We start from the raw sequence: 14,915 nt of genomic DNA on the forward strand, positions 1-14,915 counted from the left end.
TGCCACCTGCTACAACGTTGACACAAAGAAGCAGTTAGAGTTTACCAATTTTTAAGCAAAAATATTGCAGAAGTGATGGTTTATCCTCGCTGCATCCAGAAACATGGCATTGGTTTAATCTGATTATTGGAGAAGTGAACTTCGAAGATTTAAGTTGTACTGCAAGATTTTCCCCATGAGGAGACCTCCTTTCTTTCTTCCTTCCTTCCTTCCTTCCTTCCTTCCTTCCTTCCTTTCTTCCTCCCTCCTTCCCTCCCTCCCTCCCTCCCTTTCTTTCTTCCTTCCTTCCTTCCTTCCTCCCTTCCTTCCTTCCTTCCTTCCTATCTATCTTCTTTTTCAACGAAATTGGCATTTCGTAAGCAGTTTGTTTAAGAGTATGTACACACTCTGCTACCAGCTACTTTTAGCAACTAAATATGATTTTTTTCTGAAACAATTATAGCAGTGTTTGCAAAGGGTGATTTTTCTATTGACATCACTCCTTGCATACTTATTAGTTTAGCAGAACTTCTTGGATGAAAGTTGTTTTGCTTTTATATAAAATTTAAAAGAGTTAAACTGTCTAATGAATCTATCCATGGTGGAAGAGATACTGAGGATGAGCACAGGATCTCCCATCTACTAGGCAAGCATTCTAGCATCAAATCTTTCCCTCAGCTGCCAGCATTAGACAGCTGGTACATCCATTAGATATACCAGGTATCCAATGGTACCCTTGTTAAGGCTTGCTTCCCAGAGAGATGATAGCACTTCTGAGATCTTGTGGAATCTCTAAGAGGTGCAGTCTAATGAAAATAAATGAAGTCTGTATGTCCATCCCTTGATGGTGACAATGGGTCCCACACAGGAGCCAGTGTCTCTATCTCTATCACTCTCTTTCTCTGACCCTCCTCTTTCCCATGTACCCTCTTTCTTTTTTTCTGGCCTCAAAGAAGTGAGCAGCTATTCTCCACCACTAGCTTCCTATATTTCTGTCTTGTCACAGACTCCAGGGTAATAAAGCTGACTCCTTATGTCTGCCTTGGGTATTTCAGTCAGGGAAGCAAAGCTGACAAAAGTAGATCTTCAAATTTGCCAATTATAAGATAACCTAAAACTATGCCTACCCTTTGTTTTAAGATTCTGACACCTTTATAGTTAGACATTTTTGGATAAATAGCTCTTGGCCATGTCTAGATTAGTGTAATGTAAGGCATAAAATACAAGTTGTATTTTGTTTCTCTAAGCAAAATATCTTTCTTCATGCCTCAAATTATAATTGGGAAATGATCAATTAGTCTCCTGAGATATATTTAACTTTCTGTTTAATTCTCAATCCTGGTAATAAGTTGATCTGTCCAAATAAGGCGTTTACAAGCTTGAAATTATCTGGCCATAATAAAGTCAGAAGATAAGATGTGGTGGTCCAGACAGGAGACAAGGTATCACTGTAGAAGGAAGTAGCCCATGTCTGGACTAGAGACAATAAATGAAATACAGTTTGGGGGGACATTCTGAAGGATACTCATAGAACTCAGAATCAACCCAGATACAATGGGATGCCAAAACATAAATAAAGATGCTGTAAGTGGAACAGAGATGGAAATTGGAAATGTGCTCTTTACCGATGTCCAACCAATCACGCACACAACCCCAACTCTCAGCCCCACCTACCAAGACATCTGCAGATTTGACTTGCTCTCCAAAATGTCTCTCAAGCCTGCATCTTCTATCTTGTCAAGAGGCCCCTTAATATCTGCCACTTTATCTGTTCATATTGCTGGAAGAGCTTTCGTACTAGATCTATGTGTTCCTTCCTCATTTCAGTCTGATTAACTCTATTATGTGACATATATCGTGGCCTCTTAATATCTGACTTGGACTTTTCCATTTCTTTGCTTAAAGCTCTTTAATGAATTGTCATTTTTAATATCATAGTTATAAATGTAATTTCTTACTTATAAAGTATATGTTTTCAGACCCCACCAGTGGATACCTAAAACCACAGATAGCACAAAATTTTGCAAATATGCTTTACCCCTTAGCATGTGTATAAGACAGTTTCACTTCTAAGTTCGACACATAAAAGATTTATAATAACTAATGACAAAATAGGACAATTATAACAATATATAAAAGATTTAATAAGGACACAAAGTTGGGAAGGGTAGAGTACGGTAGGGTATCTTTGGGAGGAGTTGGAGAAGGGAGAATATAACCAACATACATTGTATGAAATTCCCAAATACTGAACTGCAAAAAATTTGGAGATTCATGAATGTAAAATTGTTCTCTCAAAATATTGTATTATACTCACGTTCTCTCTTCTTGGTCATAGGTACCTGAAGCCAAAGGACTCAATGTCATGGATGAAAAGGGACAAGCTACAAGTAGTGCTACAAAGGTCATTCTTAGCCAGTGGCTCTTCACTAGCCACTGTCCACACCCTCACTCCACATACCAGCATCTTCAGTTACTGACATGCATCATGCAAAGTCAATGCACATGTACCATCCCACACACACTAGTCCACACTTCTCCTTCCTACCCACCCTCCCAGTGATGGCTTCAGCATCTCTTCTTCAGGCAGGATGCTTTTTGTTCACCACCAGACTAGTTTACACACTTGATTACGTAGAACCAAATAAACACCAAATAGGCCAGAATCAATGGCTTGTCTGCAAAACAAACCAACCAAACCAAAACAACCAACCAACCAACCAACCAACCAACCAAACAAACCAAACCAGAGATCCCAACCGAAAGCAAAGCAAACACCAAAACAAAAAGTAAAGCTAAAACAAAAACAAAAACAAAAATACCTTTAAAGTGCTCTTAAAAATACCATAAAAAAATCACTAAAGCTGGAAAGACTGAGGAATGATTCAAGATTTGAAGACCCCAAAAAGATAAGACAACTAAATGTAGTATGCAATTTTGGACTGATTCTTCTATCAGAAGAAGGACTTGGATAAAATTTGAAGTAAGTCAAAGATTAGACAGCAGCACCATAACTTCTGTGACTGTTAATATTTAGAGAATCAATGTAAATGAAGTGAAGAAATTTTGTATGCTACTTCAACAATCATTTGGCAACCTGCAATTATTTTTAAAAGAAATATTTTATTTGTATATAAATTTGCATATATATAATATTTGTATTACTCCTTTGAGAATTTCATCTAATATGTTTTCAATTGATTGACCACTTAAAATCCTACCTTAGCCACCTTGTCACTTTCCCCATGCAACTTTGAATCACAAACTTCACCCGCATTGAGCCTGGTTTGTGTTACCTGCTTACTACTCTCAGGGGTGGGGCCTGCCCTGAATGTGGTTGACCTACCAAGTAGAGTCCCTTCATTTAAGAAAGCTGGCCCTCCCTCTTCCAGCAGCTGTCCAGTGCCAGTGGATCTTCAGCTAGTGCTGGGACATCATGCCCACCAACGTCCCACCATGCTGGCATTTCTCGTCTGGATTCAGTTTATACTAAAATGAAGTATTTTTAAAGTGTGTAAATAGCATCTTCGAATGTCAGCAAATGATATGTTAACAAGATAAAATAATATTTGCATCAGTTGCAGCCCCTATAATACCCATTACCACTACTATATCAGATGAAATATTTGCAATTCAGCAGTAAATAAGCAAACTTGGATACAGCCAAGCAAGTGAGAAGAACAAGTTTTAGATAAATATTTACAGCTGTGTGTGATGTGAAAAGGTGTTTAAGCTCGCTAGTAATTAAAAAAGCCTATAATTGAATTTCAACACAGGGCTATAGGTTGGTAGTTAAGTGCTTAGCCAGAAAGATATTTGACATTATCTCTCCAAATTCCTGCTAACATTGTGGGTTTGTTTCTGATCACAACACAACAACAATAAAACTCCCCTAAATCAGTTTTTAACAAGAACATGGAAGGTACCACACCACTCCATTCTAAGAACTCCAAGGCAGCCCTGATGGTTATATTTCAGTTTGTAATTACATGAAAATGTAGGCACAGGTCAGAAGGAGTGCATACTCTGGCACCACAAAAACAAACCAAAGCAAAATCTTGAGTTTAAACTAAGTAATTTCATTTACTTGACTGATCGAATTCACATAACTGGTCAGACTCAGTAGTGATGATATTGAAGAACATACGTTCCTGTTGATCAAGCAGTTCTAATTTGAAATTTTTTCTTAAGATTCCTTGCCTAAATACACACACATATATACCATATCCCCCACACACACATAGTAGCAGCATGTTTTAAACATATTAAAAATTTGAAATAAAAATCATCATCAGAAGAAAATCAAATTAAGAGAATTTGACAGATGGAGCCCTTAAAAAAAGACTTATATGTGGGCTGGAGAGATGGCTCAGTGGTTAAGAGCACTGACTGCTCTTCCAGAGGTCCTGAGTTCATTTCCCAGCACCCACATGGTGGCTCACAACCATCTGTAACAGGATCTGATGCCCTCTTCTGGTGTGTCTGATCACAGCAACTGTGTACTTACATTCATAAAATAAATAAATCTTTAAAAAAAAAAGACTTAAATGTTTGCTTGTATCCTGGATCATGGAACTGTTAAGAGCATCCTGAGAGAATAGCAAGTATTGGAAATCACTCAAGGCAAGACATCACGCTCGTAGTATGGATGCATATGTATTTACCTTGTATTGGTATTGAGAATGAAAATATCTGGTACACAGCTAAATTTTTCCTAAATGTATTCACAAGGATTGGTTTACAGGAGACTTCTCAGTTCATTTTCTGTATCATTTGCTACAAGTATGCATCAGTTTATGACTGAAAAATTATATATTTCCCAAGGCAATAGGAATGGGTTGCTTAAGACTTGACTTCTTTCTCTATGTGCAAGATGAGTGTGCAGGGAGGTGGTAGCGTACACATCATGCACCATGACATCCAATTGCCTGAAGGAGCAATTCCCAGGCTGTGAACATTTGTGAATACAGAGATGGAAAGAGAACCCTACCGCAAGATCTTTAAAGATGGTGCTACTAAATCCAGATCCCCCTCCTTAACCATGCTGCCATTCGCCTTTATGGTGACAAGCCTACAGTTTCCTCAACTGATTTCTGTTTCTAGGTGAAGCACTACGTGGCTCAAGCTGAGGAATATACTTATTTGCATCACATTATGCTCATCCCCTGTTCAAAATTGTGCAGTTGTGGTGACCAGAGAAGATTCAAGCACCTTGGCTAGCTCTTGAGGGCCCTCTTAGTCTGGCCCTCTCCTCTCTCGCGCGTTATTAGACTGTTTGTAGTACTTACTACATTTTCTGCAGCCTTTCTTTGATCAAACCTATCTCCAAATGCTGGACATTCAGAAGGACATTTGACATTATCTCTACAAACTCCTACTAACATTGAGGGGTTCAGAGCACAACATGACAGAACAATAACCCCCTCCTCTCAAAATCAGGTATTACACCAAGAACATAAATGGTACCGCACCATTCCATTCTCAAGAACTCCACGGCAGCCCTGATGGTAGTAATACAGTTTGTGATTACGTGAAAATGTATTTGTAGGTCAGAAGGAATACATGCTCAAAAATAAAAACAGAACTAACTATCTGGATATAAAATTAGACTCCGTTGTTAATTGTGTTTCTATGTCTGACTAACCACGTGCATCCAAACCTTTCACAAAGACTTTTAGACAGAGGCGGCCAGACTCCACCCCAACCTTCTGACAGAGAAACTATGTAGGTAGGATGGAAGCCATTGTTTGGACTAACTTGCAGTTTACCTTCCTAAGTCATTCAATACCTGAGGAAAGAAACTTGATTGTATGTGTCATTAGAACATGACAGTCAGTTATATTCCGTTGGACAATTACATCTTGATTTTTTTGCTAACTGGAAAAGCAAAGTTGTGCATCAACCCGATTTCAGGTTAACTTTAATCTTATTTACACACTTGAGTTTTGCATCAGTTTGGTGAGTTGTGTTCCTATGCAGAACACCCACACAAGCAGCACCCTTTCCAGGCCTTTCCGATTCCATTCCATCTCCTGGCTTCAATCTTTTGCAGCTAGAGAAAAAAATGTATGGGGCAATTTAAAAGCAACTCTTTGAGGACAAAACAGACAAGAAAAAAAGATCTAGAATCAATCCACCATGATACCAAAGCAGGAAGCCCTGAACAACATATAATTCTTTAGGTTTCACAGAAATGCACAGCAATGGTATTAAGGGATAGGACTTTAGTGGTAGGACACAGAATAATATCCTGTCTCGGAAAAATGAAATCATGGGTTCCGTAGATAAGAGCAATTCAACCACAATCCTATTACTAGATGTAGTTTTCCTTCTGGTTTTAATTAGAGGTGTCTGGCTGATTACTGTTCAGCCATTTGAGTTTGAGATACGGTGTTCTAAAAGGGACAGGTACCAGGGCTTCTTTGTGAACACAGGCAAATGCAAAACAGGAAGTCGGCACACATGGAGGCAGAAAGGGTCAAAACAAGTCATCCTGACATTCTGTTTCCAAATGAACCCAATGACTCACCAAGTCAAATCACCAAAGTGACCGATCGGTGGTGGCTCACTTAAAGTTACCTCTCATAGGAACCTTTGCCAGATCTCTGGCTCAACTGAGATGCCATTGGAGAATTAGTTATGGCAAATGTCTAAAAACCAAAATGCCAAGATTCACCAAATCTCAAGTTCTGTCATCTGCAGTCTAGCTAAAACTCAAGATTTGAAGAGTTTCTTTAAGAAGGAATGAAAGTTTGGTTAAATGAAGGAATATCTAAATCAAAGGCTAGAGGTGATATTTAAAATGCCTTCAAGAATATAATCTGTCATTTATTGAGAAGCTTTATCTAAAATCAGGAAAAATTCACACCCGCTTTAGTGAGACAGAACATCAAGACTGGAAGTGCAGAACTCAGGCCGTCAAGTTTGTGTTTAATCCATGAGTCCCTGAGTTCAGTCCGAGCACTAAAACAAAAACAAACTGAAGACTGGGTATTAGCTAAGACTTCTAAAAGTAACTTACAAGAACAAAGCTTCCAAGGTACGACGCAATGTTGAGAAAGTGCTTAAGTCAGTGATGGCAGACAACACCCACCTAGAGAAGATCTGAAGGAGCTGACAACTCTCACTTCTCACCACCTCAGGGATCTCCCCACCAACAATTAAAATCTGGACTCTGAGAACTAGGTGCAGCTACTCAAGGATGCCAAAAAACAGGAAGAATTTATTTTGCCCGTGTTCTCCAGAACATTCTGCACGAGCTAGATAAAAAATGGAAATATATTCATCACTGCATTGTGCTTGGAGAATGGAAGTTTCTGAGACTCTGGACCACAGAAAGAGGTAGATGTCACAGAGGTCCTCGGAATACTGACAGCCAATAACACTGGACTCAGGACCTGCTGCACTTTTGAAGAAGCGTGTCTTCCCTATCTCAGGTACAGTCACTGAATACGAAGGTAGTTGTATATGTTGTGTATGCCAACTTCATGGAGCAGAAAAAAGGAATTCATTTTAAAGCAAATGTAAAAACACAAATTAGAACCAGTGACAGGGCTCAGTTGGTAAAAGTACTTGCTACTACATTTACTGACTTTTGTTTGATCCCTAAAATCTAGAAGATGGAAAAGAAAAACAACTCCTAAAAGTTATGCTCTGATCTCCATAGATGGACTCAAGGCCAGCATGTACACATACATGCATGTGTGTGTGTGTGTGTGTGTGTGTGTGTGTGTGTGTGTGTGTGTGTCTGTGTCTGTGTGTGTGTCTGTGTGTGTGTCTGTGTCTGTGTGTGTATCACAATAATTTTCTTTTAAAAGATGTTTGTATTCTTCTCTTATATATAATATCCCAACTGTAGTTTCCTCTCCCCTCACCCAGTCTCCTCCCAGCACCTCCTCTCTCCCCCAGATCCACCTCCTCCCCCCACTCCCCAAAGAAGAGCAAGGCTTCCCAGGGACATCAACCAAACACAGCATAACTAGCTACAGTAAGACCAGGCACATACCATTACATTAAGGCTGGGAAAGACAACCCAGTAAGAGAAAAGGAGTCCCATGAATAGGCAAAAGAGTCAGGGAAAGATCCCGCTTCCACTTCAATTTCCACAAGAACACCAAGCTACTCAGCCATAACGCATATGCAGAGGACCTAGGTCAGAGAGGCTTCTTTATCTCTGCAAGATTCCATGAGTCCCGATCAGTTGATTCTGTGTCCCTGACCCCTCTGGTTCCTCCAATCCTTCCTTTCTTCTGCCTTCTCCACAGGACTCCCTCAGCTTCACCTAATGTTTGACTGTGAGACTCTATATACCCTTCCATCAGTTCCTGGATAAGGTTTTTCTGGTCTCTGATGATGATCTGGGCTCTGGTTCCAGAACACTTTGCAGGCAGATTTGTAGGCCGAAGATTTTGTGGCTGGATTAGTGTTCCAACCCCTCCAACTTGAGGCCTTGCTTAGTTACAGAAGATGGCTAGTTCAGGCCCCATGTCCCCTATTACTGGGGTTACTCTTGTAAATTCCATGGAGTTTCCATTAATGGTTTTATGAAAACAACATTTACCAAATACTAAAACATCAAGGAAAAACTGTCCTCCAAAATCATAGGCACAGCCTGGGTATCAATTCTAAGTAGGAGATGCAGAGTCTATGTTTGAATGAAGAGTTATGAACCTCCATGAGGAGAAAATTGCACACACTGTACTTGTCAGTATCTCTGTAATGGATATGCAATATGAGGGGACAGGGAAACACACATGGAAAGAAAGCAGGTGTTGGAATCAGAAAGTCTCTGTTTGACTCCAGCTCCGTCACCAACTAGCTTATAGCACTTAACACTATACCTGGCTCCTTTGTACTTCAATTTGTAAATATGCAAAATGGTGTCTGCAATGAATAGGTGCTTTATGAATATTAAAAGTAACAAGCACACGTGACTGCTCATTTGTATCAGACCCTGTTTACTTACACGCCTCCTTATTCACGTCTTCCAGTTCGACTCTTAGGAGATAGAAATTAAACACCCGATTGAAAGATGAGGAAGCTAAGCCTCAAAGAAATGAGCATTTTCCCCAATGACACAACCAGTAAATAACAAAATAAATTCGTGTTTCTAATCAACCCATCATCCTTGAGATTTCAGTGACTGATATCTATTGTTAAATACTTCCCAAACTTTGCAAGGTTCTGAAGTTATACCAGAGGTCAGCAGAAAAGGATGCTGGGATCAACTAGTGGTGCCTGAACAAGGGTGTACCATGTTGCTGACTGGAATTCTGACATCTGACGTTGTCTTTATCTTGGGATCTCAAGGATCTTGGGCCAGGTTTTCGCTGCCAAACACCAGATCACCACGTCCTTTCCTTTTTCTAACCCACCCTCTGCAGTTGCCAGAATGCACTTATAGAAAGATGCTTCTACCAGTTACTGCTGTCAAGGAACATGCCATGTCTAACCCATAGAATTAAAACCCAGAAAAAAAAGCCATATTTCATTATGCAGACAATAGTGGTGCTGTGTTACTTGAAAACTGTGAGAAGCAATTTTATTTTTACATATTCATTTTGAGGTGTGGCTCATTTTTATCCTGAATGAGAGAAGCCTCTTCAGAGAAGCTCATAAAGGGGAGAGCATAGAAAAAAATTTTTACATTATCGTTAAATGATACAGTATTATTATCTAGGTCAATTCTGGTAGCTTTCTAACTTCCATCCTGAAATTAGATCCGGAATCACAGAGAGAATTGCTAATGACCACTAATGGAAAGTCAGAACTGCAGCAACAAGAAGATAAACTTCTAACATTCCAAAAGAGTACCTCGGACGAACCATGGAACTCACTGGTATTTGGATCAAAGAATGGTTGTTCCATAAATAAGGGTTATGAAAGAGCCACCCATCTGAGTTAATGTCTCTAAGCCAAGAACTTCAATAGTCAAAAAATAACATAGACTTAATTTAAAAATTAGAAAGAGAATAGAAAGATGAGTGCTTTGGAAACTGAGCGGCTTGCCAAATGTTAAACTGGCCTCTCTACTTGGTCGACAGAGAGGAAGGACTGTACTAGCCATTCAGTGGATTTGCTTAGAAATGCAAATAATCTCTGACAAAAGCCACATCCAGATGTAGTTCCATCTAGATTATTCAAGAATGAAACCCTGAAATGTCAGCTCAGGATTTCTGAATAAGCCCCCAATAGGGCATAGTTCAACAGGACACAGTCCAAAAGGAGAGTTTACATAGCCAGGGAGCTGGGAGATGTCAGCAGGTACCAATATGGTGTTTTATGTTGTTTTAAACCTGTGGGTCTTGCCTCTTTTGAGATTGAACAACCCTTACGGGGGTCATATATAAAATATTCTGCATATCAAATTTTATATTACAATTCATAGTAGTAGCAAAATTACAGTTATAAAGTAGCAATGAAATAATTTTATGGTTGGGGGGTCACCACAACATGAGGAACTGTATTAAAGGGTTATGGCATTAGGAAGGTTGAGAACCACCATTTTAGAACAATAGTTATTGGTTCTTCCATTGAGGAAGCTGATCTTTTTCATTGAATATATTGACCCTGCTTTGATTTGATGCAGTGTTTAGCGGTTCATATAAAGTTACATCCAAAAAGAAAATCAATACCAGAAGAGTCTATGTAAGTTAGGTTGGTAAGACAAAGACATTCTACAAACTGTTACTCATTTGACAACTATTTATTGAACAGCTGAAACCTATCAGCCCTAAGGGATGGAAACCTGGCTCTGGTATTTTCAGGAGTAATCATGAGTCATTTCTCATAGTTTCAACAGAAATAACTTATAAGTCCTTAAGAAGGTCAAGAAGAAAAATTACTGGATTAAATAGAAACACACATATACTCAGTGGGTTGATTAAAAAGTCAGCTGGCATGGCTTGAGAGATGTACCAGTGTGCAAAAGGTACTTGGATCAAGCTTGGTCCAGTATGTAGAAAGTACTTGCACCAAGCCTGAGGTCTTGAGTCAAATACACAGGATCCAGATGGTGGAAGAAGGAAACCAACCCCCAAAGTTGTCCTCTCAATGGGCACACACACTAAATAAATATGTGAAAAAAAGTCCCTCACTGAAAAACAATGGCTAAGAGGGCACTTGACATAGACTCAAGGCCATCTACAGGACTTCCTCTCATAATTTTGAGTAAAAATTATCAGCCTAGATGTCCATCCATGAATAACTATATAAAGACAATGTAGTGTATCTATAGTGTTATTTTTATTCAGCTGTAAACATGAAATTCTAACAATAAAAAATGGGTTGCTATGTTAAATGAAATGAGCCAGACTCAGAAAGAGAAACAGCACATTTTCTCTTGTGTGCAGATTCCAGATTTCAGTTTATACACGTGTGTTTGTGTGTGTGTGTGTGTGTGTGTGTGTGTGTGTGAGAGAGAGAGAGAGAGAGAGAGAGAGAGAGAGAGAGAGAGAGTCAGGGAAGGGGGGATATGAAAGTGAAAAGGGGACCTGAGAGGGAGAAAGAAGTCTATTTGTATATTTAAGAGGAAAGGGAAGGAGGGACAGGACGGTAATCCACATGGCCTAAGGCAGAAAGGGAACTACGGGGATGAAGGGGAACAGGAGGAGTGAGGGGAAGGGCGGTGTAAGGAGCTAATAGGAACAATATAATGATACACATGTACCATTGAAGCCAATCTCTTTTCGTGTTAAAAAGTTAATTTGAGGATGATCAGTCTTTTCTTATTTTATTTCCTAGATTGTTCTGTTCTTAAAAGCAGACCTGAGAAGAATCCTGAAAGTAAGGGTCTTCTTACCCAACTGAAAGGAGAAAGCATTCGCTATTATTAACAGTTCTTTAACTTCGTATCAAACCTGTCAGCAACCAACCCCAAAGACACCAGCATACATGCTGTGGCTGAGCACACGGACAGAACACCAGGCCCCTCACTACTCTCTCCAAGCCACCCTAAGAAATGAGCAAAGGATTTAAAATCTGCCATTATAGATGCTTATTTTACTTAAGGAAATAAGGAAATAAAATCCTTCCCAAAATTCCCAAGAAACAGCTGATGCACTCACTACGGCTGAGGTGTACTCAACAGTGGGTTTCCATGAGCTACACATTCTGCTATTGATGAATGGAACAGACAACTTACATCCAATTAATTTTCCTGGATGGGTCCAATACCATCCCCTGCTTTGGAAAAAAAGCGGCGCTGACATAGAGGTTTTCAACCTGTGGGTCGCGACCTCTTTGTAGGTCTAATGACTGTTTGACCTTTTCACAGGAGTTACCTAAAACCGTCAGAAAACACTGATATTTGCATTACAATTCACAACTGTACCAAAATTAGTTATGAAATAGAAACATAATTTTATGGTTGGGGAAGGGTCACAACAACATGAGGAACTGTATTAAAGGGTCACAGCGTTAGAAAGGTTGAGAACCACTGGTCTAACGGGATCCGCCTACAGCTCAGACATTAACGTGTTTAAAATGAATACATATTTACAGTGGATTTTTTAAAATGCCCAGCAGAGTCTAGTTACAGATTCAAATTAGCATCCGCCAGAAATACAAAAAACTGCCCATTGAAACAGGACTGGAAACAAATACAACTTACAAATTGAAACCGGAAGTCAAACATTCAAGTGCTAATTTTTGTCTGCTCTCATGAGTCTGTAATGACCTTGACAGAGCTCGGATTAACCTTATTTCTGGAAACACTTTTGAAACTCAAGACTTCGTTTAACGTTCGTGGCAAGCAGGATGTCTGGAAAGCGGGTTGCTCACCAGGGCTTACTAGCGATCAAACACTCTTTTCGGGAAGGCAGACCGGCCCCTCCCCCTCACACCAACCTAGAGATTTTTTTCCCCAGTCCTCTAAATCAGATTCTGTTTCTTGAATTACTGCTCCATTGTTTTTTTTTTTCTTTTACATTTCAATTAACCACGGGATTTTGGACTACAGACTATCAGCAGTTGTTTCTAAGAGTTCTGGAAAATTATGTTTTAATAGCATTGCATCTTTTTGCGCATTTCCCTGAGGCTTCCAGCAAGCACTTAAGTTATTCCAGTAAGAGAATATGTCTCACGAGACTAAACAGCATCAATACAAGATCTAGAAAGTCCTCTCCTCCCCCCACCCTCTAGTATGAAGGTGCTTTACCAGTTCTCGCCCCTCCCTCCTTGACATCCCGCGCAGCCGACGTGGAGCCCCACGCAAAACCAGTGAGGTGGGCTCTCGGAATCCTGACATCATCTGCAAGGATGCATCCCAAGTCTGAACCAGAAAAGCTCACGCAGCCGGGTCCAGGTCACCGCCCCGAGGGCCTGGAGACCAGGAACCACAGTCTCCGCCTTCCCCTGCGAGAAGCAGCTAACCCTTGAGCGGGAGAGGGGCGCATGGGGGCGGGGACCGTAGGGCGACAGGAAGCCACCCGTCATCACCGTGTACCTTAGGACCAGCGGGCACACGTGCGCGGCCACTCACCAGCAGTCGTGCGCGTCCGGAGCTTGTGTGGGATGGAGACTGCGGCGGCTGCCCCCGCGCGGACCGCGTGGCTCGGGCATCCGTGTGGCCTCTGCAGCCCAGGCGGCGGTGGCTGCTCCGCAAAGGCACCGGCGCTTGGTGACGGTAGCACCAGGCTGGAAGGCACTCGCAGGCTGGTCTGGTCCGGGCCTCTGGGTTCTCTTTGCTCTTGGTCAGACGAGTTCTGATTCCTTCCTTGGCTTGGGTTCTCCCTTCTTACTTGCGGGACAGCCCCAGCGCCCTTGCAAATCAACTGTGGCGGTGCTCTCTGCCGCAGCTGCGTAGGGAATGAAATTGTCACAGCGATAGTTAGCCCCCTCCCCCTTCCCCCGGCCTCTGGGTGCGGCCTCAGCCTCTGCCTCCGCCCCCTCTGTAGCCACAGCCTCCCACGTGTGGCAGAAAAAGCTCTGGGGTGGCGGGTCCCAGCGGATGGCCTAGGGCCAGATGGAAATAGTTGTCATTTAACCCCCGTGCAACTAACATGCTCGCTCTCTGCCCTAGGTTGGACCACCTGGACAGCCCAGTGAACCATCAGCTTCGCCTAGAAGCTGGGGAAATGACTGAGACTCAATTACAGAGCATATGAGTGGTGATGAAGCTGGATTTGCCAGTGTCATGGCTTAGATATAAGGTTACAGCTTATGTAGGAATCCCATTCTGAGATTTAACTGTGACTAAGCACTCCTGCCTCTCCTCACTCTGCCTCTCCTCACCTTCTTGAGCTAGGAAAATACAGATAGCTCCTCGCCATTACTACATCGTCGCCATCATATACAGTGTCTTTAAAGTGGCCCTCGACCTGAGCCAGACACACAGTAAGCACAATGATCGATATTTAATACAGCCCCGTGTATAAACGCTGCACCTTATATGTTTTCCATGAATCAGATAGAGACAAGTAAAATTATTTATCTGTGAGTTTTATTCAGCTGGAAAGTAGTAGTAGGTATGCTGTAAATCGGAGAGTGTGGAGGACGAGGAGAAAGAATGAAGGTTGCGGAGAGAATCCATTCTGATTTAACATCTGTGCTGGCAAGTTTTATGGAAACTTGACACGAGATAGAGGCATCTGAGAAGAGAAAACCTGATTTGAGAAAAAGCCTTCACAAGATGGGGGGCGTGAGGGCTTTTTCTTAATTACTGGTTGATGTGGGAGGGCCCAGCCCATTGTGGGTGGTGCCACCATTTAACAGGTAATCCTAGATGCTATAAGAAAGTAGACTGAGCAAGCCAAGGGGAGCAAGCCAGTAAGCAGCACCCCCTGCCTCCCCTCCCTCATGGCCTCTACATCAGGTCCAGCCTCTACATCCGGTCCAGCCTCTACATCCGGTCCACCTCTACATCCGGTCCTGCCTCCTGATTCCTACCCTGTTTAAGTTCCTGCCTTGACATTCTTCAGAAATGGACTGTGCTGTGG

The 14,915-nt window shown here is 41.4% G+C and overlaps 1 protein-coding gene across 3 annotated transcripts in view; it reads right to left on the reverse strand.

Annotated features, from left to right (window-relative positions):
* Stambpl1 (STAM binding protein like 1) overlaps positions 1–13,787 on the reverse strand; it is a 67,033-nt gene extending 53,246 nt beyond the window's left edge. For 2 of the 3 annotated variants that reach the window (XM_028782277.1, XM_028782275.1), the window contains exon 1: positions 13,460–13,787. The gene's annotated coding sequence lies outside the window, so the exon portion shown is untranslated. Of the gene's footprint in view, positions 1–13,135; positions 13,288–13,459 lie in introns of those variants that run through there. The other variant, XM_028782276.1, reaches the window with a different exon arrangement.
* Positions 13,788–14,915: the final 1,128 nt, after the last annotated feature.

This window comes from Grammomys surdaster, unplaced genomic scaffold (assembly GCF_004785775.1).
Source record: "Grammomys surdaster isolate TR1022 unplaced genomic scaffold, NIH_TR_1.0 725, whole genome shotgun sequence".
NCBI classification, from domain to species: Eukaryota; Metazoa; Chordata; class Mammalia; order Rodentia; family Muridae; genus Grammomys; species Grammomys surdaster.